The sequence below is a fragment of the Pseudonaja textilis genome, chromosome 1, assembly GCF_049901715.1.
Source record: "Pseudonaja textilis isolate UNSWEBS1 chromosome 1, rPseTex1.2, whole genome shotgun sequence".
NCBI classification, from domain to species: domain Eukaryota; kingdom Metazoa; phylum Chordata; class Lepidosauria; order Squamata; family Elapidae; genus Pseudonaja; species Pseudonaja textilis.
In genome coordinates, this window is record NC_141990.1 from 147,460,822 (window position 1) to 147,488,527 (window position 27,706).

Genomic DNA, 27,706 nt, shown 5'->3' on the forward strand with positions numbered 1-27,706 from the left:
GCTGAGACTAAGATGTCGTCGAAGTAGGGTACTACTCCAGGGAGGCCCTGTAAAATCCGCTCCATGAGGGATTGAAAGATACCTGGGGCAACACTTACGCCAAATTGGAGACGCTTGCATCGGAAAGCACCCCTGTGAGTGACGATGGTCTGGAGTTCCGCTGTTTGGTTGTCAACAGGGAACTGTTGATATGCTTGAGACATGTCCAATTTGGCAAAAATGCTGCCAGGTTCAAAAGTGTGTAATAAATGCTGAATGACGGGCACTGGGTAAGCGCTAACTTGTAGAAACTTATTGATTGTGGTCTTGTAGTCCGAGCAAATTCTCAGGCTACCGTCTTTTTTTGAGGGGTGTGACAATGGGCGTCTCCCATTTGGCGAAATCTGTTGGCTCAATGACCCCTTGTTTTAATAGTTTATCCAATTCAGCATCTAGTTTTGGCCGAATAGCGAATGGGACCCTACGCAGTTTTAGCCTGATTGGGACTGCCTGGGGGTCGACTAAGAACGATATTGGGGTACCGTTATAAGACCCCAGCTCATCGCTGAATACATCTGAGTAATCAGCGAATAAGGAGTCAGTGTCTGTGGTTGAGACAGCATGGACTCCTGTTAGCCCTAGGCCGAGATGGGGAAACCAATCGAGCCCCAATAAGGTAGGGAGATTGCCGTTAACTACCACTAGAGGTAGGTGACCTTTAAAAGCTTTAAAACTGACAAGGAACTTGCCTCTGCCGATTACAGGAATGGTCCTCCCCTGGTAGTCCTTCAGGCTAAACTGGCACTTCTGGAGCCGGCTAGTTGATAGGCTGGGCTGGAGCCTCTTGAGGGTGTTCCACGAGATAATTGAGAGCGCTGACCCTGTGTCAACCTCCATGCGGCACGGTTTACCTTCTAAGTAAACGGAGAGAGAGATTTTACTAACAGTGTGGCAAGTGTGCTTGGCACGGTGATGTGTGCGACAGTTCAATACTTGCCTCTGCGGCCCCGAGTGTGAGACGGGGGGGTGCCTTTGTGTTGAGCTTTGAAGGGCTTGGCAGACTCTCACGATGTGCCCCCTTTTATGGCAATTATTGCAGGTGGCTCCTTTAAACTTGCAGGTGGCCCTCAGATGAGATCCACCACAGGCTAGGCACAGGGTGATGTGCTTGGGTGGACCGATGTTTTCTTGTTTGGCTCCTACCTGCGGCCGTCTGTCGTTGGAGAGGCGGTGGACGTCGTTTTCATCACTCAGGGATTCCTCTGCTACCACCTCCTCGGAGTGGACTGGAATTGATGTCAGCTTGGCAGTCGGGCCATGGATTTCGGTGGCTGAGTGCGCTGCCAGTTCTGCTGCCAAGGCCTCCTCGACTGCTTGTGCGAGATTGAGGTCTTTTTTCGCGAGGAGGCGCCTTTGAAGGTGTAGGTCCTTGACCCCGCAGACTAGTTGCTCGAGGAGCATGTCCTCCAGGTAGGTTCCAAACCCACAATGCAATGCTGCTGTTCTGAGAGCGGCCATATACTGATTAATGGTTTCCTTGTCCGCTTGCTTCCTCATACGGAAGGTGAATCTCCTGGCAATCTGTGAGGGCCTGGGAGAATAGTGGTTAGTGAGGATTTCAAGTAGCTCTGACCAAGGAACGTTTTTCAACTCACATGGAGCCACGAGGGCTGTGGCAGTATCGAAGACGATGGCTCCACAGTAGATCAGGAAATACGATTTTTTCCGATGCTCTCCAGCATCAGCAAGCCCAATTGCATCGATATAATGGTTAAAACGGTTCTTGTATGATTCCCACTTCTCCTCATCCGGTTTGAACGCTGGGAAGACTGGATTGGAGTTCATGGTGATGGGGCCGGTAGAACAACCTGTGGAAAAAAATATCTCTGGGGCAGCAGAAAAATGTTCTAGTGCCTGTGGCAGGCAAGTGATTTCAGCTCTGGAGAGGCTTTTCGCAATCCTCTCTCTCTCTCTGGGTTAGCCACGTTTGGCCGTCAGCCGTTGGCGGCGTTTAAATTTGCGCCTGTGTGGGCGTCAGTGACTTGACTACAGCACCGTGCTGTGCCTTTTAGGTTTGAAATTCAAATGACAGCCGTTTGAATTTCGCGCCTAAACAATGAGCGGCTGCGGCTCACAGCACTTCACTTTCCCTGTAGCTGGGCTAACAAGCGGCTACAGACGCTTCTAACTTTTCGTTCTGACCGCTCTCTCTGGCTGCGGATCAGTGTTCGCTTCTATTGCTTGCTGGCCGCTTCCTCTGTCAGCGGACCAGCGTTTGCTCTTTTTGTTTGCTCTTTTTGCTTGCTGACCGCTCTCTCTGGCTGCGGATCAGCGTTGCTCTTATCGCCGGCCGATCGCTCTCTCTGGCTGCGGATCGGCGGCTAGTGACTCAGCGGTTGCATGGTGCTTCTGGTAGCCATCCCATCCTCATCGCCAGTGTTAAGTTTGGGAAAAGAGAGGCTGAACCAGAGCATGAGTGCAACAATACTTTATTATAACAATAAAGGGCTGACCGTGCTTGCCAAGCCGGGAACTGGCTCGCAGCGATCAGCAACTGGTTGGACCCCGCAGCCTGCTTTTATAGCTGGCTGCTGGGGAGAACCAACCAATGAATGAAGGGGAAGAACGCCCCCGCAAAGTGAATAGACCTGAGTGAGAACTCCTAGAGTCCTCAGGACATAACAGTTTGGAACAAGTAGAATTGTAAATGTAGCCTCTTAAAGATAAAAGATGTAGTATCTTAAAGATGCTTTTTGTTTTGTCCCCAGGAAATAAAAATCTTTGAGCTAATTGGAGCTATTTAAATACCTACTTTTTGGATATTGTTTCGACTCTGATTCCAAAGCCCTATACAAACTTCAGTTTTTTGGACCTTTCTATGGAGGATGTGGGTAATGGAATTTAAATGGCCTGCTCTGATAGTATTTTTCCCTTGTGTTTTTTCCAATTTATCATCTATAAAAACCTTCCCCCATCTGATGTTCTCCAGATGTAATGGACTACAAATCCCATTACACACAGCCCACATCGCATCTGGAAGGCAGGCTGATCTGCACATATGCAGAGAAGATAAATTACAGTAGTTCTGCTCTGCAGGAATAGGATCATCCTCAGATCCTATTCCAATTGTTGCTCGGGGATGGTGGGGTGGGGTGGAAGGGGAGTGTGTCTTTTCTCTCTCCCACTCGAGGACCAGAGATTGTTTCATGTGCCTCTGTCTCTGAAAAGATCTATGTTTGTTCTTTGTTTAAATAGGCCACAATTTAATCAAGGCAATATGTGTCACTCAAACTATGAGCAAATTCCCCGTTCTCAGCAACAGGCTGCATCTTTGCCTCATTATCAGAAGTGATAAAACTAGGGCGAGCATGCAAGGGGTTAGCCACTTGGTCTTGTCAGGCGTCTCCTCCAACACATTTACCACAGTGCGGGAGCCCTGCTTGTTCAGCCTGCGCAGAAACTGTTCAGAGGCTGAGAAAATTGTGCAGGCACTTGTTAGGGATCAGGGAGCATAAAGACAACCAGCACGCTATTGGGAGTGTTGGTTGGTGGTCTGCACACACACACTGGGTCACATAATTTCATAGAGGAGATTGCCAGCATATGGTTTCCATCTTAGAATTTCTCAAAGTCATTTTCACACTGACTCACAGATTGTTGCAATGAGTTGGGGACCCTCCTCGGTGGGAACCTAACCAGTGAGGGACTTGTAACCACTTACTTGACAACCTACACTCTGTCATGCAAAACAGAAACAAGCGATAGTTCTCAGAGAACAAGAAATATCTGGGCCACTTCAAAGGCCGATGTTTCCATGTTGGGGAAAGAATTTCCACAAAAGATAAAGAAACAAACCACCCTACACTTAAGGTTTAAATGTCTTAATGAGTCTGGGTTCAGTTATTATACAGAATTCAGATCTTGAATTTTACAATTGGTGGTGTGTGCACGGGGAAGAAGGCTTTATTCTCATTGAGGGCATGGATTGCAGGCCTATGAGATTGGACTTGGATTCATCTGTAGAAGCTGAAGAGGCAACAGGGCTGGCCCCTGGAAAGTGTTCCATGTTAGAACTTCCTCACAGTGTCAACCAGACATTTGCAAAGACAAGAAGGAGGCTTCTTCATAGGCTTTGAAGGTTGTTTTGCTGAAGTTTTGTCGGATGCAACTGGTGGAACAGCACAATATGGGTGCCTGAGTGGAGTAGAAAATCGAACCTATGGACCTGAGGATGTAGTTGCCTAACAACTCCTTGCTTTTCCATGCTGTCTGGCAACCATGGGTGGTTATAATTCAGCAACCTTCAAAGTTCCATCTTCCTAGAATAAGGTACCACTTGTAAGCAATGATACCGTTGAACACCATCAGGTATATGGTTGCCTTATATTGAATCAAATCTAATTTACAATAGGATATCTGTAATATAGAGTAAATATCCCATGTAGTCTTTGGTTATACTTTGGGGAGCTCTGAGGATCAACAAGAAATTTGCTTGTTTTTTTGCCACTCATGTGGCAGCAGGAAATTAATGATCTTAGCAAGGAGAGAGGAGAAAATTCTAATCGGGCGCTCATGGAGCCCTCATGTTGCACGTGCCTGATTGAATTTATTAAGTTTTCCCCGTAACTGTTGGTGGCTCTTCATGGTCTGGTTCTTGAAATGTTTGGGAATCTCTGTAGGCAAAACATCTAGTATAGTACAAAGCTATGTACAGGTAGTTCTTGGCTTATAACAATTCATTTAGTGACTGTTCAAAGTTAAAATGGCACTGAAAAAGGTGGCTTATGGCCCCTTTTCACCGTCGCAGCATCCCCAGGGTCATGTGATCAAAATCTGGGCACGTGGTGACAGGCTCATATTTATGATGGTTGCAGTGACTTTCTGTTCTGACCCAAACCCTTTTCCAATAAAACAAACACGAACCAAAGGGAACAGAAACCTCTTAATGATTCTTATGAATCCCTGGTCAAAAGGCTGCTGCAAACTAATTAACTTCGATAAGCACAAACCTCACCAAAACCGTGCGAGACTGCCAAGAATAACAGATAAGAAATATTTTACAACACAAGAGTCTTCAAATACCAACTAAGATACTGCAATGTCCACGAGGCAGGAGTTCCAAAACGTCTTTGCTTCCTACAAAGAATGTTCTCTTCACAGCTGACTTTTATCTTCTTGAGGGAGGGGCCATTACCTTGCAGCCTTACTCCTGAGTCACCCGTGCTGTTGTAACTGTTCTTTCCTCCGAGCAATCCTTCATGCATGTGCAGTTGGCACAGGCTCCTCAGGAACCTCCTCATCACTGCTGCCAGCCCCCACAATCTCTGAAGGCAGCAATCCACTCCCTAATGGTCCTGGCCCCTCATCTGAGTCCTTGCTCTCCTCAGCCGTCCGCACCTGCTGCCAGATAACCACAACACTTTCTGGCAAGCAAAGTCAATGGGGAAGTCAGATTCACTTAACAACTGTGTTACTAACTTAACAACTGTGGCGGTTCACTTAACAGCTGTTCCAAGAAAGGTTGCAAAACGGAGCAAAATTCACATTAACAACTGTCTCACTTAGCAACATAAATTTTGGGCTCAATTGTGGTTGTAAGTGGAGGGCTACCTATGTAACTAGTCCTCTTCTACAATAAGTAGAACCATGAGGCGGTCATGGCAAGACCTGCCAGAGGGAAGTCCAGGGTCCCAATTGACAGAATAAACATAAGGGCCCTTAAATGCAAACAGGTCGAGCTCATTGTATTGTGAAATGGGTAAGGAAATAATATCCACATGGCCCCTCTAAAAAGAGCACTTTGCAATCTCATTTGAGCCTAAAATCATCTAACTGCACCACTGAACCAGAGAAGACAAAAACTCAGCTGGCAGCTTGCGAAGCCTCTATTCACTAATTGGCTCTCGCCCAAATCTTTCGTAGGTTTTTTTTTTTAAAAAAAACCTCATTTATATACTGCTTTAAAGATGGAAACGCGTTCCAAAACTATTATATTCTCTCATGTCGTATTCAATTACAAAACCACAATCCTTTTTTGTAAAAAATTTTTTTGTATAGCCGATTAAGTGTGTCAGCCAGCAATATGGGTCTATGTCATTATTGAGGCAGATGCTAAATGAGAACTACCTGTAGTTTCAAATGCAACTCAGATTCATCTAAAAGTTTGCATTGATTTTGACTTCTGCTTTGAAGATTCTCTTTCTTTTGGAGGATACATCTCTCTCTCTCTCTCTCTCTCTGTATGTGTGTGTGTGTGTGTGTGTGAGAGAGAGAGAGAGAGAGAAAGAGATTGTGTGTGTGTGAGAGAGAGAGATTGTGTGTGTGTGTGTGTGTGAGAGAGAGACAGAGACAGACTGCATTACCTCTGATATAGTATACTGCATATGAAACTCCTTTGAGATGATTAGTTGCCTAAAAGCCCTTAGCAGCTTTTCATAAATGGCTGAGAGACTATATAGAGACTATATATAGAGAGACTACCTTTGTCTCCTTATGACATTCCCAAGTCAGCAACAATTCTGATCAATGAGTTTTAATCTGAAAAAGATGGCCAATCATGTGTCTCATCATACTTTGGAAAACTTCTGTGAATTGTCTGAGAATGAAGATCGATGCTAATTGGCCTGAGAATATCACTAGGGTATGGGGCATCTGAATAATCTGTTCTTTTCAGCTTTCCCCATTTTTAAAGTAATCCTGATGAAGGATAACTTTTGAACAACACGCTGATTTGCTGGAGAGACCATAAGAATGCAGTATAGCGTTCAGCTGACATAAATTCTATATATGTCTGTCTGGATTAGAAATAACAACATTTTCCAGCCTTTTAGGCCAAAGACAATTTTTTTCCATCCTGTTTCATTGTGTTGAATGTCACAGCTACAGCATAGTCGCCTCCTATCCCTGACCTCATTTTATGAATGGGATGTCCTGTTGGGAAATTTAATAAAGGTCTTTTCATAATACTTATTTTCAATGTGAGATGGCATTTGGAGAGGTTAATATAGGGGTGAAGGTTCTCAGAAACACATGGCATTTTGCCTCTCGGCTATTGTTATGATAGCACAGATGAATGTGGCAAATGTAACACAAAACAATTCATAGGCACATTTATGGCCCTAGGATGAAGGCATTCAATGATATACTTTCTGCAAGGATGATATTTGGGCTGTTAAGGCTCATCAAATCATGCAAACCATTTCTATTGGCAAAGGCTAAAGGAGTCCTTGGCAAACATCGCACATGTATGTATGTATTCCTAACTTCCAGCAGTGAATTTTATTTAAAAAAAGAAAAGGAAAAAAAAAGGCACAGCTGTATCCAACGTGGACAATGCTACACATTTCTAATTTTGTCAGCTTCACGAAACTGTGGTTGCCAGTAGGACCGAATAGTGCAGACTAAAGCAATAAACCATTTTGGGAAGCGGGATCGGTTTTCTTCGTTTGTCCGGCAGACTCAGTTTGGGCTTTTCATTCCATTCGCCTCTTAACAGAGGCAGGAATCGTGTTTCACCCTCAGCTGTCTTTGTCGGCAGGAATTGGGACCGAGGCTTCTGAGTAATTAAAAAACAACAACACAAAAGCCTCGCCACAATGAGCCACACTTGACTCTATCCAGCCACATCTTGGCCTGCAACACCTCTGCGTCTGAAAGTGAGGAAGTCTCTTTTGAACACTCCCACTGTTTATTTGCCTGGATCACTCAGTGCAGACAAGCAGCCCTGAGAAACTTCGGCACACATGCTGCAGATGTTTTCCTGTCTGTCTTCTCTTTGGGTTGAATGTGTCTGACCTCTAACATGCCCTTAGGGAAGGAAAACCAAATAAAACATACGTACAAAATGCAGCCATCGCCAGCTGGGCGGTAACAAGGCCGAGAAGACCCTGGCCACAGTAGCTGAAAGTGAGAGAACGGTTTGTGCAAGGAGGATATTTGAAATAATTTAAAAAGTGGTCGAGCGAGATGCAGGGGGAATATTCCACAGAGATGGAGGTCATTCTGGGCCCTAGAAACCTTAGACTCTCCCCTGCCCTATTCTCCCCCCCCCCAAAAAAAATAGCAAACTGATTTTCCTGCATTTGGGTCTCAGTTGGACAACCAGTGCAAATTAAGGCACAGCATTTGAAAAGAGAGTATTCTCACATGAAGCGTTAAATGTAATTGAGAGAGCCACCTGAGTGTAGAAACAGTAACAATTAAGGTTAAAGGAAAATTAGGACAAAGCCCTTGCAATGTCCAGGTTATGACTTGAAAGAATTAAGTCATGAGTATATGCCCGTTTATGTGACAGTGGTTGGGATTGCTCCAGAATAGAAACAGATATAATTCCTAAGAGGAAATCTAATTTTTAAACCCAATGTCCTTCCTTTGACAACTGCAGGCAGAATGATAAGAGGTGGGTGGGTGGGTGGATGGGAAGAACTTCTCCCAAAATGAGAGTCCTTTGCCAAATGTGCTGGTGGTTGTTGACGATTCATTTATTAAATCTATTTTTCTCCTCCTTCCACCAATTCCCAACACAGCACAGAGAAATCAGAGATATTATTAAACTGATTAAAAATGCTGTAATAAAAATGCTCCTGCCTAGGAAAGCAATATAAAACAATCCATAGGAATCTGAAGAAAAAAGAAATAAAAATCACTGTGGCTTCTAAATAAGGGACAAGCAAATCGTGGTTAGCAGAGCATTTCTTTAAGCATCTCTCCCAGTGTTCAGTTGTCCACATCCCACAGAACGGACCTACCACTTTGGTCATACTGAATACAGCCCACTCAATGTTACACCTGCTGCTCTTTCGCCTCTGGGCTAAATCACTCCCTGAGATGCCAGTGCCATCATTCTAATTCCCAGGGTAGAAGAAATGCTGTATTCGACATAGCAGATTGGATATTTTCCATCTAACCTCCTGCATCTGAGACCCCTGTGTTAGCTGATGGAATTCCAGCTGAGAACAGATATATAAACCATGGTGGCGCAGTGGTTAAATGCAGTACTGCAGGCTACTTCTGCTGACTGCCTGCAATTTGGCAGATTGAATCTCACCAGGCTGAAGGTTGACTCAGCCTTCCATCCTTCCGAGTTGGGTAAAATGAGGACCCAGATTGTTGGGGGCGATATGTTGACTGTGTACACTGCTTAGAGAGGGCTATAAAGCACTGTAAAGCAGTATATAAGTCTAAGTGCCATTGCTATTGCTATTAGCCTAAAAAAATGCTTATTTTGTTTTGTTTCCGATTATGCAAACTGCCCATTTTCTTTAGGTAATTTTTTTTGAAGATGCAGTGCAAAGTTAAGACCTGATTCAACATAATGCAGAGAAATGCTCAATTAAAATTTGTAATGTGACAAGGAGCTCTTTTTCATGCTGCATTAGTATACTTTCCTCCAATCCTTGATTTGACAAAAAAAAAGTACATCGACATAAATCGTTGGCTTCTGACTGCCAAAGCTTCTTCGACCTCAGTGACAAGGCTGATGTCCAGACCATTTTAATATAGGACCTGTTTAAGGAAAGCAGAAGGTGGATTCCACTTCCTTCATTTCCTGTCCCACCAAATGTAATCTGCCAGCATTAAAAAAAATAATGCTTCCAATCGCTTTCCTTAATCCAAGGCGAAGGGGGTGGGGTAGGTAAGGCTAGGCAGTTACCGGAGATGGAGAGTTTTAGCCATCTTTCAAGTTGCCTGAATGACAGGTTGCAGACATGTAGTTGCTTGGCAGCTGAAATCTGTCACTTGGCCGAAAAGAGGAAATGGAACTCCAATTTCACTCTAGGTTTTTTGTGTGTGTCTAGGGCCTTGCAAGCACTAGAATAGTTTTCCTTCCTTCCTTCCTTCCTTCCTTCCTTCCTTCCTTCCTTCCTTCCTTCCTTCCTTCCTTCCTTCCTTCCTTTCTCCCTCCCCTCTTTTCTTATCTTTTTTCTTCTCCCCTTGTCTCTCTCACCAGCAAAAACAAAAGCCTCCTATCAAAAATAATTACAGAATATAACAACCACAGTATAACAATACAATTACAAAATTAAAAACAATTATTTAGAGCAATATTAACATAGAGCAATATTAACATTTTCTCCATAAACTGAATTTTAAAAAAGCCATTCAGTAATGTTCCAATTTGGCTCTCTAAAGACAATAATGTTTGGCCTACTCCAGCTTCTTGGGAGAAGTTGAACCCGTATCAGCAGAAAAAGAGGAAAAGAAGTTATAACGGCACAGATAAAATCAACAACTGATTATTCAAATGTCTCAGGTAGTGGGGCTCAGGGAAGCAAAATCATGGGATGGGTAGCAGGGGTGGGATTCATTTCTTTTTTTTTTACTACCGGTTCTGTGGATGTGGCTTGGTGGGCATGGGGTGGGTTGGTGGGTGTGGCAGGGGAAGGATACTGCAAAATCCCATTCCCTCTCCACCTCACTAATCTGCTTTCCAGCTCCGTTCTCCTGTTGCAGGGCAACTAAAGAAGACCCAGCTGATTGGCTGGGACTCGGGAGGCAGAGAATAGATGGGGGCGGGGCCAGTCAGAGGTGGGGTTTGCCGGTTCTCCAAACTACTCAAAATTTCCACTGCCGGTTCTCCAGAACTGGTCAGAACCTGCTGAATAGCCACCTCTGACGGGTACCATTTTCCAGAAAAAGCCTGACGAGGTATCGGTGTGTGTTCCATGAAGTGGGATCCCAAGGCACCTATCTCCCTACGAGTTAGCATTTATTGGCAATGCATTCCAATTGAGCTCCTTCCCACATGTCTAAATTGAGAGTTTGAATTGGATAGCTAGACCTGGACAGTTTCAATCTCACCTGCTGAGAATATCAACTTTCCGATGGTTGGTGGGGACAGAGAACCCTTAGAGCGGGCTTAATTAAGCATGGACTGTTTGACTTAGCTGAGTTTGGATTGTAATGGGTTATTTTTCCTGGCGGGGAGCCAGCTCAACAGAGTTTGTCTAGTATAAGTGGAACAGCTAGGCTCCATCCTGCTGCACCCAGTCGTGAGCGTTTTAGCTGCTCTGTGGAATTCTGTCACATTGGGGGTGGAGGAGGAGGAGGAGGAAGGAGGAGGGAAGAAAGATGCTGGCTTCCTTTCTGCATTTCACATTGTCTTGAAATGCAAACATTCCATGCGATCTGAGCTTTAAAATTGACCACAAATCTTCCAAGGTTGATGCAAATGCCAATCACCTGAAGCGTTGTCAGGACAAAAAAAAAAAAGAAAAAGATGAAAAATGGTGTCAGTTGAAGAAGGCTGTGTTCTTCATTACTCCAGACCTCTGGCTGGATGAGAGTTTAACTTGAAATTTAACAGAATAATAGAACAGAGTAACAGAGTTGGAAGGGGCCTTGGAGGCCATCTAGTCTAACCCCCATCCACAGGCAGGAAACCCTATACCATTTCACACAAATGGCTGTCCAAACTCTTCTTGGAAACTTCCAGTGTTGTAGCATTCCCAACTTCTGAAGTCAAATCGTTCCACCGATGAATTGTTCTAACTGTCTAAGAAATTTCTTCTTAGTTCTAAGTTGATTCTCTCTTAGGATTAGTTTCCATCCATTTCAATTTTATTTGGTGTAGCTTTACTACATAATAAAGAAATGTTGACAAATATGTAGAGTGGGCAGATGGGGTGGTGTGGTGTGGAAGCAGGGTTGACTGATTCTCCTGATCAAAAATAGGACTGGCAAACCAAGAAATAATATTAGAATAGGATATTGCATAATACAATAATCAAAATAACCTTCATTCACTTCTAATGGTTGTTGCTGTCTTGAACAGGAAGCCTTGGTGTTTTTTTCTTTTTGTAATCTCCGCAAAGGAATGTATTTTGAATGCCATAAACCTATACTTGAAAACATTGTTGTAGAGGATAGTGCATTTCTTCTACTTAAAAGTAGAAAAGCTTTATTCTGAAAAGTTTTCTTCTACTTATGCTTGAAATGCTTTTTTGGAGATAAGAGGGCAAGATAGTTACAGGGGTAAAGAGAGGTTAAAGAATACGACATAAATGTTAAAAATGAAAACTTGCTTTTTTTTTAAAAAAAAAGCATCCTGGAAATTCATAGTTAGCCTCTTCCATTGTACACCATTTGTGCCTTTTCATGTTTTAAAGTCATAAAACTTTCCTCTTTGACCACTGGTCACATAACGGATAAATAAATAATTGCACAGCTTTCTAATGCACCATTTTGCTTTGACTTTTTCATTATCAGGGCATATGGAGATGGCTGTTTCTTAGCCATTTACTCCATTTGTGTGCTGGCAGAACCCTTCACACTTACACAGACCAGAGTCAGGCAAGCTAGTACATGCCAGGTATTTAGACACCAAATCCCATCAACCTCAACCAGGAAGGCCAATAGCAAAGGACTATGAACGTTACAATCTAAACATTTGGAAAGAAATAAAACATATGGATATATCAGATTATCCTGTTAAGTTGACAGTGCTGGAAGCAAAGCAATTGGCAGGGTCACACTCCTCCTTTGTGTGGACTAAACACATGACAGAGACCATAGTCAATCATGATTTCTGGACAAAGCTTGCCAAGTTGAATTTTGCAGTATCTCCCATTAGCTTGTATGTCCATGGATATGTCATTCTGAAAGATGAGTCCCATTATTAGCACAGCTGGGAAATATGCCTCCATGATGTCATGGCTAGTCTAAAGGATATCCTAGTTCACAGTACATATTTATGGAACAGCACATGTGTGAACTGGCCCTTCCTCCTTCTTTCAGATTTCATGGCAACATCTGTAATAGTTAGCTAACAAATTCTGTTTTGTTTTGCTCTGCTCTGCTGGAGGAACACATTCTATAGGGAGTCGTGGGGGAGGCTGGCAGTGGGTCTCAGTTATAAATGTTGGGTTATAAACATCAAAGCAGAGGACTTCTACTGAATTAAAGCTGCAATTTATTTGGCCAAGACACGCATTTGCTGTAAAACTGTAATGAATAAGAACTGTACTATTTTTTTTTAAATGGACAGGTGGGTGGGACCAGCACATAAAGCAGTGGAGAGGTTAAGGTGCTGACCTAGAAACTCGGAGGCTGTGAGTTCTAGTCCTGTCCTAAGCATGGAAGCCAAGTGGGTGACTTTGAACCAGTTGCTCTCTCTTAGCCCCAGGGTTACTGATGTAGGGGAAATAGGAGGAGGAAGGAGCAGTAAAGCACACTTGCCACTTTGAGTTACTTATAAAGCAATAAAAGCAAGATTTATTATTCTAATAAATAAATAAGTATGTGAGGATAGTAGAAAAGTCCAGAAAATGCAGATACTATTAAAACAGTTCTTTTACTCAGTGAGAATGCTCCTTCCTGACCCGGTGCTTCATAGGGCAAAATACATTTTGTTCGTGGGAAAGATTCTCCACAGTGAGCTGTAGCCTCCTATTGAGTCAGAAATTGGCAGCCACGACACCAGCCCTTTTGTCTGTGGTCTGACCCTAAAAATGTCTCAGCGAAAAAAGGTCAAGGCTTTGGATTTGGAAGGGATAAGGAGATGTGAAATTATATGGATGTTTCTCTCTGTACCAAAACTCAATGGCATCCTCCACCCCCCCTCCCACAATTGCTAATCCCCACCCGTCTGGACGCGTAGCTGAGACAGACAAGGAAGTCTTGGGATCTGTCCGTCTTCACTGGATTTCCTCAACAACAAAAATACTGTTCTCCCAATGAGCAAAAGAGGAATAATTTTAGAAATGCTTCTTGTATGCAAGCGCAGACTATGATCCCTGGCCCTACTTCAATTGTACAGCTGATGGAACCCTTCTAAATGACTTTTTATTATGTCTGCTAGGCAGAATCAGTTATTTCTGATGATGCAATTTCACATCAAAAATGGGTTTCATTGCCTTTTCCACTTACTTTTATTACTGTATTTTATCTAAACCATGACTATTTAAAATATTGATTTTTAAAATACTGAGAAGGGGGAGGGGTTTTTTTTGTCCCTAAATATGCATGTTGTAAATAGCCAAACATGCGGTAGGGGCATGTGTGTGTGTGTGTGTGTGTGTGTGTGTGTGTGTGTGTGTGTATGCGTATGAAAAACAATTGCTGGTGTCATTGCTATTATCCTAGTGGTTGCAAATAAAACCCTTAACAAACTTCAATGCACTTTGTATCCTCCAGCAAAACTGAAGCACTTCAGGACCAATTGATTTTATGAGGGAAATGTAAAGAACCGCTGAATGTACTTATATACCTATTGACTGGATGTGATGAAGGCATCGTCATACCTCAGCAATTAGGGAAGAAAAGTGATGGGTTTCCTCATATGCCACAAAGACCATCCCCATGGAGTCCTTCAGGCTATTAGAAAGAGGGCCCCATCTCTAGGGATTCCAGCCAATACCTTGATATTGTCTGATCTCCATTTTGGGTATGACACTTGGATCTGTGCTGGACGTGATATCACACTGCATAATACCACAACAGTTTTTGTTGCTTGTCTCCTGAAGAAGTAGATAAGGTTCTTAGACCTGTTTCCTCCATGACTGTGTGTTAGATTCCTACATGGCAGAAATGCATAAGAAACTCCTGAGGACGATGACCTGCCAATTATCACTGTGATCTTCTGCAGGGAGAATTCCTTGCCCTTGATGAGGAGGCCATTTTGGGACCCACTCAATTTTAACAACTGTTCCCATTTCATGTGACTGTTCATATGGTAGAGAGAAGGTGATGGCATTTCAGCTCCAGGAGCTGTCACATTTAATATCTTAGTATGAGTTTTTCCTGTTTGAATTCAGACCCAATTTTGTCATGAACACAGTTTGGCTTCAACTAACGGATGTCTACATCTTAAGCTTTTATTAAGAAAACAATACATTAATAAATTAATTTAATTTATCATACCTTTCCCTCACATTTGAACCTTCAGGACAATGTATGCAATAGCTTTTTAAAAAGCGTTACAATATATGAAGGGTCCTTGGTGCTCTCTGAGCTTGCAGACATTTCGTTACCCTAACTAGATACCATAACATCATCAGTGGTAGGAAGGAGTGTTGTTTGCTGTCAGTTAATATTCTGGTGTCTTGCCTGTCTGTGTGAGTTGGGGTGGTCTTAGGGATTCTTTGGTTGGGCTGTTTACTGATGGCTCTTTGGCAGTTTCTTGATTGAGGTACAAGTATTCTCCTTTATTCTCAATAGCCTTTGAGATAATCAGGGCAATGGAGAAAACTTCATTATCCTTGAGGCCTGCCTGCTGCAACAATATTTACATCATTTCCCTGATTTTGAAGTGGGCTTCAAATTTTTTTAGCAAAGGGTTCTCTGTCCAATTGCTGAGTGGCCATGGCCATGGTGGGCATGGACTAGTCAGCTTCCTGCACAACAGCGGGGAAGGGAGCATTTTTGCCCTCCCTGGGCTCCGGAGGCTTTCCTTGAGACTCTGGGAGGGTGAAAACAGCCTCCCCAGGCTTCGAAGGCTGTCTGGAAGCCGGAAACAGGCCCATTTCCAGCCTTCCAGAACTTCTGGGAGACACGTTTTTCACCCTCCCCTAGTCTCTATAAGCACCCTACATTTACCTGCATCCAAAATGGGCCACATGGGGATGCCTGGGAGGGGCAGGGTGGGTGGGGCCAGCCAGGAGTGGGATTTGGGGGTTCTCTGAAGTGCACAGAATCTTAGCTAGGGGCTCTCCAGAATCCCTGAGAACCCCCACCAGCAGTGGTGGGATTCTACCAGTTTGTACCTATTCGCTAGAACCAGTTGTTAACATTCTAAGCAGTTCAGAGAACCGGTTGTTAAAAGAAATTACTGGCCTAATCCTGTAAGGAAGACAGGAAGGAAACATTCTGGTGTTGCTTATAGAAACTGCCTCTCCGTTAACCCTTATTACATTCTTGGCAGGACTAGACTTCCTGTCTCAGGAACATCTCTGGAGTTATTTTTCCCTCCTTTGCTGGTACTTTGCTTGGGTGGTGTGACCATTCAAAGTTACAATGGCACTGAAAAAAGTGACTTATGACTATTTTTCACACTTACGACTGTTGCAGCATCCCCACAGTCATGAGAGGCCAGGCGAGGAGATGCGTGCCTTGACGTGAGTGATATTGAGTTGGTCACGTGCAGCCAATAACATGACCACCAAGCCACGTCCACCCAATCACATGACCACCAAGCCACGTCCACCACCTAAGCCATGCCCACAGAACCAGTTGTTAAAATTTTGAATCCTACCCCTGCCCAGCAGCCCATGCCTGCCCCTGATATAGAAGATTAGAAGAAAGAAACCATGAAGTAATAAGGCAAATCAAGATATAGAAAGACAGCTCCAAAAAGTATCAATTTGATTTCACATTCAAGCCTCGTGCCCAAGGAAAACAGGAATGGAAATATTCAAATTTATGAATTTCAGCATAAGAGCTGTCGAGATTTAGACCGCTGTCTCACTTGATTCTTCTCGATGGCTTCCGGAGCACAAGTCAGACTGCTTCAGTTGATGTCCAGGTGAAATATTTCAGTGGGACCCTATGTTGAATTATGACGTGGAATGCTGGTATTGGAAGAATCATCTTTACTGTCTTCCTTGGGTGAGATGCTGCAGGAGAAGCAGTGGCCACATCATCTCATGCACATCTCTCCTTCCCAGCCATTTTACGTTGTTCAACAACTAAATGGAGACAGGTACAGCAGGGGGAATAAAAAAAATCAATTGCTTTTTCTATAACACAAATCTAAGTCCGCTGGTAGCAGTGAATCATGGATTTAATTGCCCTGACTAACTAATTGGAGCAGTCAGATGGGATGGTGTTACACAGTATAACAAAAGACAACATTCTCTTCTGTCAGGGAAGGAAAATCAAACTTCGTGACAAGTGCTTCCTTCATTGAATGAGCTTTTGAGTGAAATCATTATTCCTCTACTTGGGCTGTGAACTCAGTTCTCTGCTTGCTGGTCTATAAAACAAAAGCATTCTGGGAGAGATACCAGTAGTCTTAGGAAATTCTGAGGTTTGCAGAAGTGAGAGAAAGAACTGTGACTTTTTTTTTTTTACAGTTTCAACGGGTCATAAACAATTAGACAGCCCTGATCCAATGAATTTAGCATCAGACACAAACACACATGCACTCTCACACATGCACACACATTCCAATAAACATTGGATTTTTTAGCCTATGTAAAGTATAAGTCATCTCTCTCTCTCTTCCTGTCTCTTACAAATTATTATTATGGCTGGTTACACAGTCAGCCAAATGTTCAGACTGGATTTGGCATTTTTATCCCTCGATGGAGCAATTCCTAAGGACATTGGATCAGCAGATAGCAATAGCAATAGCACTTAGACCAGTGGTGGGATTCAAATTTTTTTACTACTGGTTCTGTGGACATGGCTTGGTGGGGGTGGCAGGAAAAGGAGACTGTAAAATCTCCAGTCAGAGGTGGTATTTGCCAGTTCTCTGAAATACTCAAAATTTCCACTCGCAGTTCTCCAGAACTGGTCAGTACCTTCTGAATGCCACCTCTGACTTAGACTTATATACCACTTCACAGTGCTTTACAGCTGTCTCTAAGCATCAGCACATTGCCTCCAACAATCTTTGTCCTCATTTTACCAACTTTGAAAGGATAGAAGGCCAAGCCAACTTTGAACCAGTGAGAATCGAACTCCTGCAGGCAGAATTAGCCTGTAGTGATGCATTCTAACCACTGTTAGAATATCTGACTCCAGATATTGATGTTTGACAATAATAAAGGCATCATGGCCGGATATAAGCTGTTTGAAGTAAAGCTGCCTTTTGCAATTGACTGTGGGTGAATTTGTCAATGCCAATGGTATTCAAATGGTGCTTCCTTGGTTTTGGGATTGCACCCAAAGATATTATTACTGTTGATACTACCTTTTATTTATCATAATAATTCTATTTCTATTTGCAGATCTTTGTATTTTGTCATTTTCTCTAGTTCTTTCTCTTCTCTTCTGCTGTCTCCAGGTACTGCCATACCCACAACCCATTACTATTATACTTATTTTACATAATTTATTAAAATATTTATATTTTTTCCTTTATACCGTGTTTCTCACAAAATAAGGCCAGGCCTTATTTTTTTTGACCCCTGAAAAAACTGCTAGGCCGTCTTTTCGGGAGTGACTTAATTTCCTCCCCCAACTAGAGCGGCCCATACGCACATACTTTGCTATGAGGCCACTTCTATCGGCCGATGAAAGCTCCCCGAAGGCAGAATCCCCAGCTGCTTCAGGGCGTGGTATGGCTGCCTGTGTCCCCTCGCCTTTAGGCAATCTCTTTCAGGCGATGGAAGCTCCCCAAGTGCAGTCACCAGCCACTTCAATTGGCCGGTAGAAGCGGCCTCGGGGCAAGAACACACACACACTCCCCTCACCGCGAGGCCGCTTCTACTGGCCGATCGAAGTGGCTGGTGACTGCACTTAGGGAGCTTCCATTGCCCGAAAGACACTGCCTAATGGCAAGGGGACATGGGCAGCCATGCCACGCTCTGAAGCGGCTAGGGACTCTGCCTTCGGGGAGCTTCTATCAGCTGATGTTCTATTGGTAGATCAGGGTATTCTAGCTTAGTCTACCTGCAGGGCACTCCTAAAGGCAAGTTTTCTCCCTCCCCTTCCCCCCCATTTCTCTTCACCTCGTGTAGTTCTAACGAACGATGTGAGAAATGGCGGGGAAACGCATGGTTTAAATAGGCCTAAATTTTGGGGGTGGGGCTTAATTTCACCTCATGCCTAGAAATCATGCTGGGCCTTCCTATTGGTGGAGACCGTATTGTTGGAGAAACACGGTAGCTTCCAGACTTTACTAGGGAACTATAAGCACCAAGTGGTCAAGATGTATACATTTTGCCTATTTTTAAAGCATTTTTTTTTGCATCTGTTTATTTACTGGTCAAAACATAAATTAAACAATAATTCATCAATATTGCTAACATGTTGCAGCATCCGTTACCATCCACCACACATTTAAGTTGGTCAGGAAAATTAGAAGATGGCCTCCCCAAAAAAGAGAATGAAGCAAGCTTATAATACAGAGGCAATGCAGGACAGAAAAAAAGCTGAAGATTCTGATTGGATCTGTACAGCTTAGAGATATCTGAGGCAGAAGGAAAGTACCCCTTTGTACATATAAAAATCATGCTAGGATGGCCGAAACAGCAGGTTGATCAGCAGAACTCTGCAAAGAGTTTAGTTATACTCATGGTTCCATGAAGATAGCAATTAGATGTGTCAAGAGGGGGGGAAAATGGTGCTGATTTTGTGAATGCACAGCTGGTGCAGAAGGATAAGTGCTCTCTTTGGAAAGAACTGGTCAAATCTTGAGGATGACTGATGTTGTGGTGACTTTGTTTCCTTCTGTAGAAAACTAGGGAAAGGAAGGAAACAGATTGCCGAATTTGCAAGAGTGGAGTTTCTGACATGAATTCCTTCCCTGAAGGGGCTTGGCCACCAGGTTGTTTCACATAAAGCATCAGATGTGAATCAGAGTTACCAGATGAGCAATAAAAACAACTTCACATAACAGATCCGATACAATAGCATGAAATCAGCACATTTTCAGGCCAAAGGACCACACATATAAACTTTGTTCCATTCTCTACTGCGTTTCTCCAGTAAGATGTAGATATAAACAGAATAGTTTCCGGGCAACCTCTACAAACCAACAATAATAGTTTAAAATGATGGTATATATAACACTGCATTTAGAACTTATATATCAAAAATTTCCCCCCTCAAAATGGGTTAGATTGCTTTAATGTTCAGTAACATTAGAATAAATTTTTAAAAGCAAAATAATATGACAACAAGTTTGTTAGTTTTTAAATACTACTAGCTTTTTGTTGAGATTCTGCAATGGATTATAGAATTTTACATGTGAACCCCGTCATTCAGATTCAGAAATAAAGAGCTGTATGTGGCTCCTCCAGAATCAGAATCAGAATAGAGCTGGAAGGGACCTTGGAGGTCTTCTAGTCCACCCCTCTGCTTAAACAGGAGATCCTATACCCTTTCAGACAAGACTGACTGTCCAGTCTCTTCTTAAAAAACTCCAGTGAAGAAGCACCCACAAAGTCCGAAGGCAAGCTGTTCCACTGGTTAACTGTCCTCACTGTTGGAAAGTTTCTCCTCAACACCAGAAATTAATCTCCTTGATTAGTTCCCACCCATTGCTTCTTGTCCTGCCCTCTGGTCCTTTGTAAAATAACTTGACTTCCTCTTCTTTGTGGCAGCCTCTCAAATACTGGAATACTGCGATCATGTCCGCCCAGTTCTTCTTTTCTCTAGACTAGCCAAACCCAACTCTTCCTACTGTTCTTCATATGTTTTAGTCTCCAGGCCTTTAATCATCTTAGTTGCTCTTCTTTGTACTTTTTCCAAAGCCTCAACATCTTTTTTGTGATGTTGTGACCAAAACTGGATGCAGTCTTCCAGGTGTGGCCTTACTAAGGCTTTATAAAACGGTACTAATCATCTCATGTGATTTTTATTCTATGCCTCTGTTTATGCAACCAAGGATTATATTAGCTTTTTTGGTTGCTGCCGCATACTACTGACTCATGTTTAAGTGATTGTCCGCTAAGACTCCAAGGTCCTTCTCACAATTACTATTTTGGAGCCAGGTTTCACCTAATTCGTACTTGGTTTTTCTTGCCCAGGTGTAAAACTTTGCTTTTCTCTACATTAAATTTCATTTTGTTGGATAGGGCCCATTGTTCAAGTCTGTCAAGGTCTTTTTGGACCCTGAGCTTATCTTCTGGGGTATTGGCTGTTCCTGCCAGTTATAAGCAAAGTCAGTGCACTCAATACTGTCAATATTATTGTTATAATTACACTTCATTATTCCAATAAATACAGCTCAAAGATTATTCCCTTACAACAATTTAATTTGGGTGGAGAAGAAAAATGAAAGATAAAAAGTAGTTTTCTATAATTAGTGTTTCTTAAGTAATAATATTCTGGTTTTGAACATGGAGATAAATATGATACTTTATATCATGTCTTTATCTCAGATCTCAGTTACAGAAGTCAATATTTGGATTTAACTTGCTTATGTTATGTGTTTAATGCACATTTAACATATTCTTTAGAGCATGGCTTAGTATTGCTTTTTAAATGTGAGTAAAACAAAGCGGCATATTTCTGAATATTTGTAAAACCTGCTCTTATATTTTTTTAATGTAAAATAAATAGTGATGCTACCTTAATATATTTAAATTTTTAATGAAGTTGAATTTGAAAACAGCTGAAAGGACTTGGGTGAGATAGCAGGTTAAATTAATTTTGGATTTGATTTACTGAATACATATTTAATATTGAAATGCTTTCCGTCTATCCAAAGCAAAATATTGGAGGAAATTACTGTTCTGAGTAACTTGGGCACTATAGAATCAACACAAACCTCGTAATGCTATGACTATCCATTTGAGAATAAACTCCAGTAAACACAAGGAAACCTACTTTTAATAAAAAGTGTTTGACAGGCTCTAGAACAAAGGTCTTCAAACTTGACAGCTTTAAGACTTGTGGACTTCAACTCCCAGAATTCCTGAGCTAACATGATTGGAGGAGGAATTCTGGGAGTTGAAGTCCACAAGTCTTAAAGCTGTCAAGTTTGAAGACCCTTGTTCTAGAAGTCTGGGTAAAACATACTGTCAACTATGGGGCAACTTTTGGTACGTTATAGAAAAAAACTAATGTGCTTTTTCCAGCAAGGTCCTCTGGATACGCAGTCATATGATACAACTTTTAGCTAGACAGTTTGGGATGAACACCCTTTGAATGGTGTGGGAGCAGGAATGGATTTCCAGAAGGAAAAAAAATGCAGACTACAGGAACCAGGAGCACTACTCAGGTGACTCTAAGGACACAGATAATCTCCACATGCTTCAGCGATCTAAAACGATGCAAGAAATATAAATCTAAAGCTGTCTGCAAGAAATATAAATCCTTCCATTCCCCACTGTCCTGACAGAGCTGAAGAAGCTTCTTGGATGAGAAACAAAACGTCTTCAAAAGAAAAAATAAGAAAGTCCACTTGCCTCCTGAAAAAACAACTTTGGGACAACCATCTCCTGGATGACTGAGAATCTCTACAGACTGCTATCTGATTGGGTTTCTATTAGGATCAGGACTCTTTATTTATTTTTATTTAATTATTTATTTGATTTGTCAATCATTTACAAGATAATAGGTATAAGTATATACATAGTTATGAATACATGAAATGGGTACATATAAGAAAAATAAAAGAAACAACGGGACAGGGACGGTAGGCACGTTGGTGCACTTATGCATGCCCTCTACAGACCTCTTCGGAAAGGGGTGAGGTCAATAGTAGACAGTCTAAGGTTAAAGTTTTTGGGGTTTGGGGAAGAAACCACAGAGTCAGGTAGAGTATTGCAGACATTGACCACTCTGTTGCTGAAGTTGTATTTTCTGCAGTCAAGTTTGGTGCATTAACCTTGAGTTTGTATTTATTCTGTGCTCTTGTTTTGTTATGATTGAAGCTGAAGTATTCATTTGCAGGTAGGACATTGCAATGTATGATTTTATATACTATCTTTAGATTGGACCAGAGGCGTTGTAGTTCTAGGTTTTCTAGGTCTAGAGTTTCAAATCTGGTGGCATAAGGTGTTCTGCAATGAGTAGAGGAGCGGAGAACTTTTCTTGTGAAATATTTCTGGACTTTTTCAATTGTGTTAATATCAGATACATGATATGGGTTCCAGACTGATGAACTGTATTCAAGTATAGGTCTAGCAAATGTTTTGTATACTCTAGTTAGTAGTGTGATATTACCAGAGAAGAAGCTATGTAGGATTAGATTAACAACTCTTAATGCCTTTTTGGCTATATAGTTACATGGGCTCTAGCACTTAGATCATTTGAGATGAGTACTCCAAGGTCCATGACAAAGTTTGGATCCTCAACAAGGTCTTGACTATTTAGCTTGTATTTTATTTTCTGATTTTTTTTGCCAGTATGTAAGACAGAGCATTTATTTGTTGAGATTTGAGGTTGCCATTTGATTGACCATTCTGATACATAGTCAAGGTCTTTTGGGAGGGTAGTAGTATTGTCTGTGGTGTTGAATAGCATTACATCATCAGCGAAGAGAACGCAGTTGCTCTTAATATGATCACAGAGGTCATTTATGTAGAGTATGAAGAGAGTTGGTCCTAAAACACTGCCTTGGGGGACACCACTGTTGACAGCTACAGAATTTGATAGGACGCTCCCAATTTTGACCATTTGTTGTCTGTTTGACAGGAATGCTTCTATCCAGTTATGTAGGTGTCCAGAGATACCATAAGATTTTAGTTTTAGGAGTAGTTTGTCATTTACCACTGAATCAAAGTCTTTACAGAAGTCTATGTAGATTGCGTCGATTGCTTTGCTCTGATTGAGTTGTGTAGTCCATGTTTTTGCAGTGTAAGAGTTGCAGATTACAGGATAGTTTTTTTTCTGAAACCAAATTGTTTTTTAGAGAGTATGTTGTTTGTCTCTAAGTGGAGGGTAATGGGTTGGTTAATAACTGATTCCATGACTTTACAGGTGACACAGGATAAAGAGATTGGTCTGTAATTTTCAACTAGGCTGGGGTTTCCCTTTTTGAAGATGGGGATGACTGTGGCTTGTGACCATAGATTTGGCAAGGAGCTAGTCCTGAAAGATTTTTCAAAGATTATGCTTAGAGGTTCTGCTATGGTATGGTTCTACTACTTTTTAAGAAGTAGTCACATATTCCATCCGGTCCAATAGATAGGGATGGTTTTAGATTGCACAGTGCTTTTTCAACATTATCTTCTGTAAAATCGATATGTATTAGATCATTGTAGTTCTGTGGTTCGACTTGGAAATACTGGGCATGATCCATTGCTGTTTACAAATACTGAGCCAAAGAATGTGTTAAAGAGGTTTGCTTTGATGGTGTCGCCATTGCAGTCTTTGCCATTAGGTCCTTTCAGAGGTGGGCTGGACCTTGAGTCTTTTAGTTTGTTGTTTACAAAATTGTAAAAGCACGGTTGGAATTTGTGCATAGAAGGTTTTCCTCTTGTTTGACGTGATAATTAGTGCATTCTGTTTTAATCTGGTGGCATAGATTTTTGCAACAGCTTTTGAAGTTGGCAACATGACCAGATTTGGGTTTTTTTGCCAAAGTGATCTCTTTTTGGATTGAAGTTTCCTTATTGTTATGGGTAATCTGTTTTTTGTTGTTGTTGTTTTGGGAGTTGTTATTGGTACATATAGTTTGATGGCTCTTTTGATTTCTAGTAAGAATATGTTGTAATGGTCTTCAACAGTATTGCATCCAGAGAATAGAAATTGCCAATCAAGGGAAGAGAGATAGTTGATTATAAGATCATAGTTGCCTTTTTTGAAGTTATAATTGGGGATTTTGTCATTGTGATGATTTTTGTGTGGACGTATGTTGAGACAAAACTCAATCATGTTGTGGTCACTATTGGAAAAGGGTTCTTTAATTTGTATTCCGTAAATTGAATTCAAACTATTGCAGAAGATGAGATCGAGGCAGTTGTTAAGCCTAGTATTGTTGGTTACTAGTTGTTCCAGTCCCAGATTTGTTACAGCATTGTAGAAGGTTGCATGTATGGGTTCAATTGTACATTTGTTTAGGGTCCAGTTAATATGAGGTAGATTGAAGTCACCAAGAAAGATAAAAGTATGTGGGCAGGATGTTGCCCATGTTAGTAGTGTATTTAGCTTGTTTACATGTTCGATGTCAAAATCAGGGGCTCTGTAACATAGTAAGAACCGAAATGTGATATTTAAGGTCAGTTCACAGATAATGGTCTCAGGATAATGGTCTTAGGTAACTTGGGTGTTTTTTAGATGTACGGAGTTTTTATAGAAGATAGCAACACCAACTCCTCTATGGCTTTCACGATCAGATCAGTAAACCTGATAGTCTCCAACTGAGGTAAGGGAGTCAGGGAGAGATGCGTTGAGCCATGTTTCACAGACAAATATGATGTCAAATTTAGCCATATTTAGTAAGACGAGAAATTCAGGTATTTTATTTACAAGGCTTCTTGCACTGAGTAGCTTGCATTTAAGGCCAGTTGTAGTTTGAATTGAAGTAGTTGGGGGCATGCGTGCCTAGTCTTGGGTGATGGTGGATTGGTTTAAGAAGGTTTGGATGCTGAGTTGTGGATTGTGTGACTTTCTTTTGATACAGTCTGCACAGTAATCAATATACAGGTCCTTCTCTCCATTATCTAGACAATTTTTGAATTCTGTGGCGTAGTATACAGGAGCGGGCACGTTGCTGTAAGGTTAGGTCAGGACAAGATTGGAGGTTTTTATGGTTGGTGTTGTTTTTGGTGAGTGAATTTATAGTATAAATGAGTTTATATTTGCTTAATTCATTTTTCAAATGACTTTGCAGAAGCGTGGGGCCACAGAGCCACCTCTGTTTTTGAGCTCTCGGCCAATGTGAGAAATGTCAAGTCATTTCATCAGGGGAGATGGTTGATGCTTGATAGTCACTGATGATGTTGTGGACAATTGTGATATCATTGTTATTGATGTCCTCTAGATCAAATAAGATGGCGTTAGGACGCTTTCGTTCGCACTCGACAGCTTCTCTGACAAGGATTGGGATATCATTATTTGTTGGATTTATGATTTTTTGTGGATTAGGTTGCAATTGTTGGTTTGTAGCTATTGGAACAGGTTTCAGTTGCTGGTTTGTAGCTATTGGATGTTCGGGTTTTTGTGTTGTGTCTTCTTTTTTTTTTCAAAGTTAGTTAATCTTTCATTTAAAGTGTCCAGGGATGCTACTATGGTGTCAAGGGATGATATTTGTGTTACTATAGAGTCAACTCTTTCAAACAGGGCTATATGTTTGTCCAGTTTGGGTTTTCATGGTGGGCAGAAAAATTGAAATGCATAATTGGATGTTTCTAGGAATTGAGTCATTTGCTTGGGTAATTCCAGGCAGTCATGATGAGCATATTTTTCACAAAGAGAACATTTGATGGAATTTCATTAATCTTTAGAGTTACAGAGCATATAAAGCATGTGCAGGAGTCTTGTGGTTCATTGGTGGGGATTTTTTTTAATCAGAATATCTTGAACCATCACAAATTATCTTATTCTTCAGTTATCAAAATATAACAGAATATCTTGGGCCATCATAATATCTGGTGGAATCAGAACAGGGAAGGAGCCAGAGGTAGTATTCAGTAGGTTCTGACCAGTTCTGGAGAGCCAGTAGTGGAAATTTTGAGCAGTAGAACTGGAAAATACCACCTCTGACTGGCCTTGTCCCCATCTGTTCTCTGCTTCCCAAGTCCCAGCGGGTTGGCTGTGTCTTCTTTTGTTGCCCTGCACAGAAGAACAGATCTGGAAAGCAGGTTAGTGGGGTGAGGAAGGAATGGCATTTTGCTGTAATCTTCCCCCAGGAGTGGAGTGGGAATGAAGATTTTACAGTATCCTTCCCCTGCCATGCCTACCAAGCCATACCCACCAAACCATGCCATGCCCACCAAGCCACGCCCACAGAACCAGTAGTAATTTTTTTAAATCCCACTACTGGAAGGAGCTGATTCTTGGTCTTTTTTCTTCCCATCCTAAATTTGGTGCAGCACGTTGTCCTCTATTGTCTCTTAAAGCTGTCACAGTCCTAGAATAGACTAACACTATGGTATTTTGATCTTTCCTTTCTTGTTAAGGCGAGTCACATAAAGCACTGACCTCTGCTATACTAAATAGAAGCTGTTGTAACATACCTGCCTGTTGGTATTTCAACAGTAAAGATGATGTTGATGAAAATAGAATTAGGGAAAGGCAGGGCTGATAGTCCAGTTTTACCTAAAATCTGAAACATATATATTTACAATAATCTGAGTTGCATAAAATATAATGAACTATCCTAGTCCATTTTTTAAAAAACATATCTAGTTTCAGAATTAATCAAAAGTGTACAAAATTGTGGGCAAGTTTTCACATCCTGACATCTCATCATTGGGCAAAGTGTTCCAAAAAACAAATTGTGTGGAAGGAAAGGGAGATGAAGAAAGGGAGACTTAAGTTTGAAGTAATAAAGCCAGCATGATCAGAGTCTTGAGGTGCAACAGAGCAAGATACTCAAGCTTAAATGGATTATGTTCATACTTAATCCTTCTAAGTAACATGGACCACAGTGATGATTACAACCCCAGCCAGCATGAAATTGACCTGCTAGCTAGAAAATGTCATATTTTGTAAATTTGAAGAACATCAAACTAAAGAAGATTGAATTAGATTCTACTAGGCTTCGTAAAGTTTCAGTTTGCCTCTAGAGCAAAGACTAAAGACTAAGTATTTTTCAAAGTAAAACAAAAGTCAAAAGGCCTTGTAACCTATCTTAACCTATCTTTTGGATAGGTTAAGATTTTTAAATGCATGCTTCAATCTTGTCCTGGCACACGCTACAGCCCCTACTGTTATACAGACATCTCCATGAAGAATGTCAAATAGAAATAAAAATAAACTGTATTTTCAAAGGCATTTATTCCAGTAGATAAAATATATATTTTTGCTTCCAGAATTTATAGCAGCTTGTGTAAATTCTGTGCAATGTGTAATTGGAAGACTGTTTCTGTAGTTGTAGATTCTTGTATTCTATCTCCAAATCATTTCTTTTCCTTCCTTCCTTCCTTCCTTCCTTCCTTCCTTCCTTCCTTCCTTCCTTCCTTCCTTCCTTCCTTCCTTCCTTCCTTCCTTCCTTTCTCTTTCTCTCTTA

At 41.6% G+C, this 27,706-nt stretch overlaps 1 pseudogene; it reads right to left on the reverse strand.

Annotated features, from left to right (window-relative positions):
• Window positions 1-19,267: 19,267 nt before the first annotated feature.
• On the reverse strand, window positions 19,268-24,870 carry LOC148127859 (uncharacterized; annotated as a pseudogene).
• Between the last annotated feature and the right edge of the window lie 2,836 nt (window positions 24,871-27,706).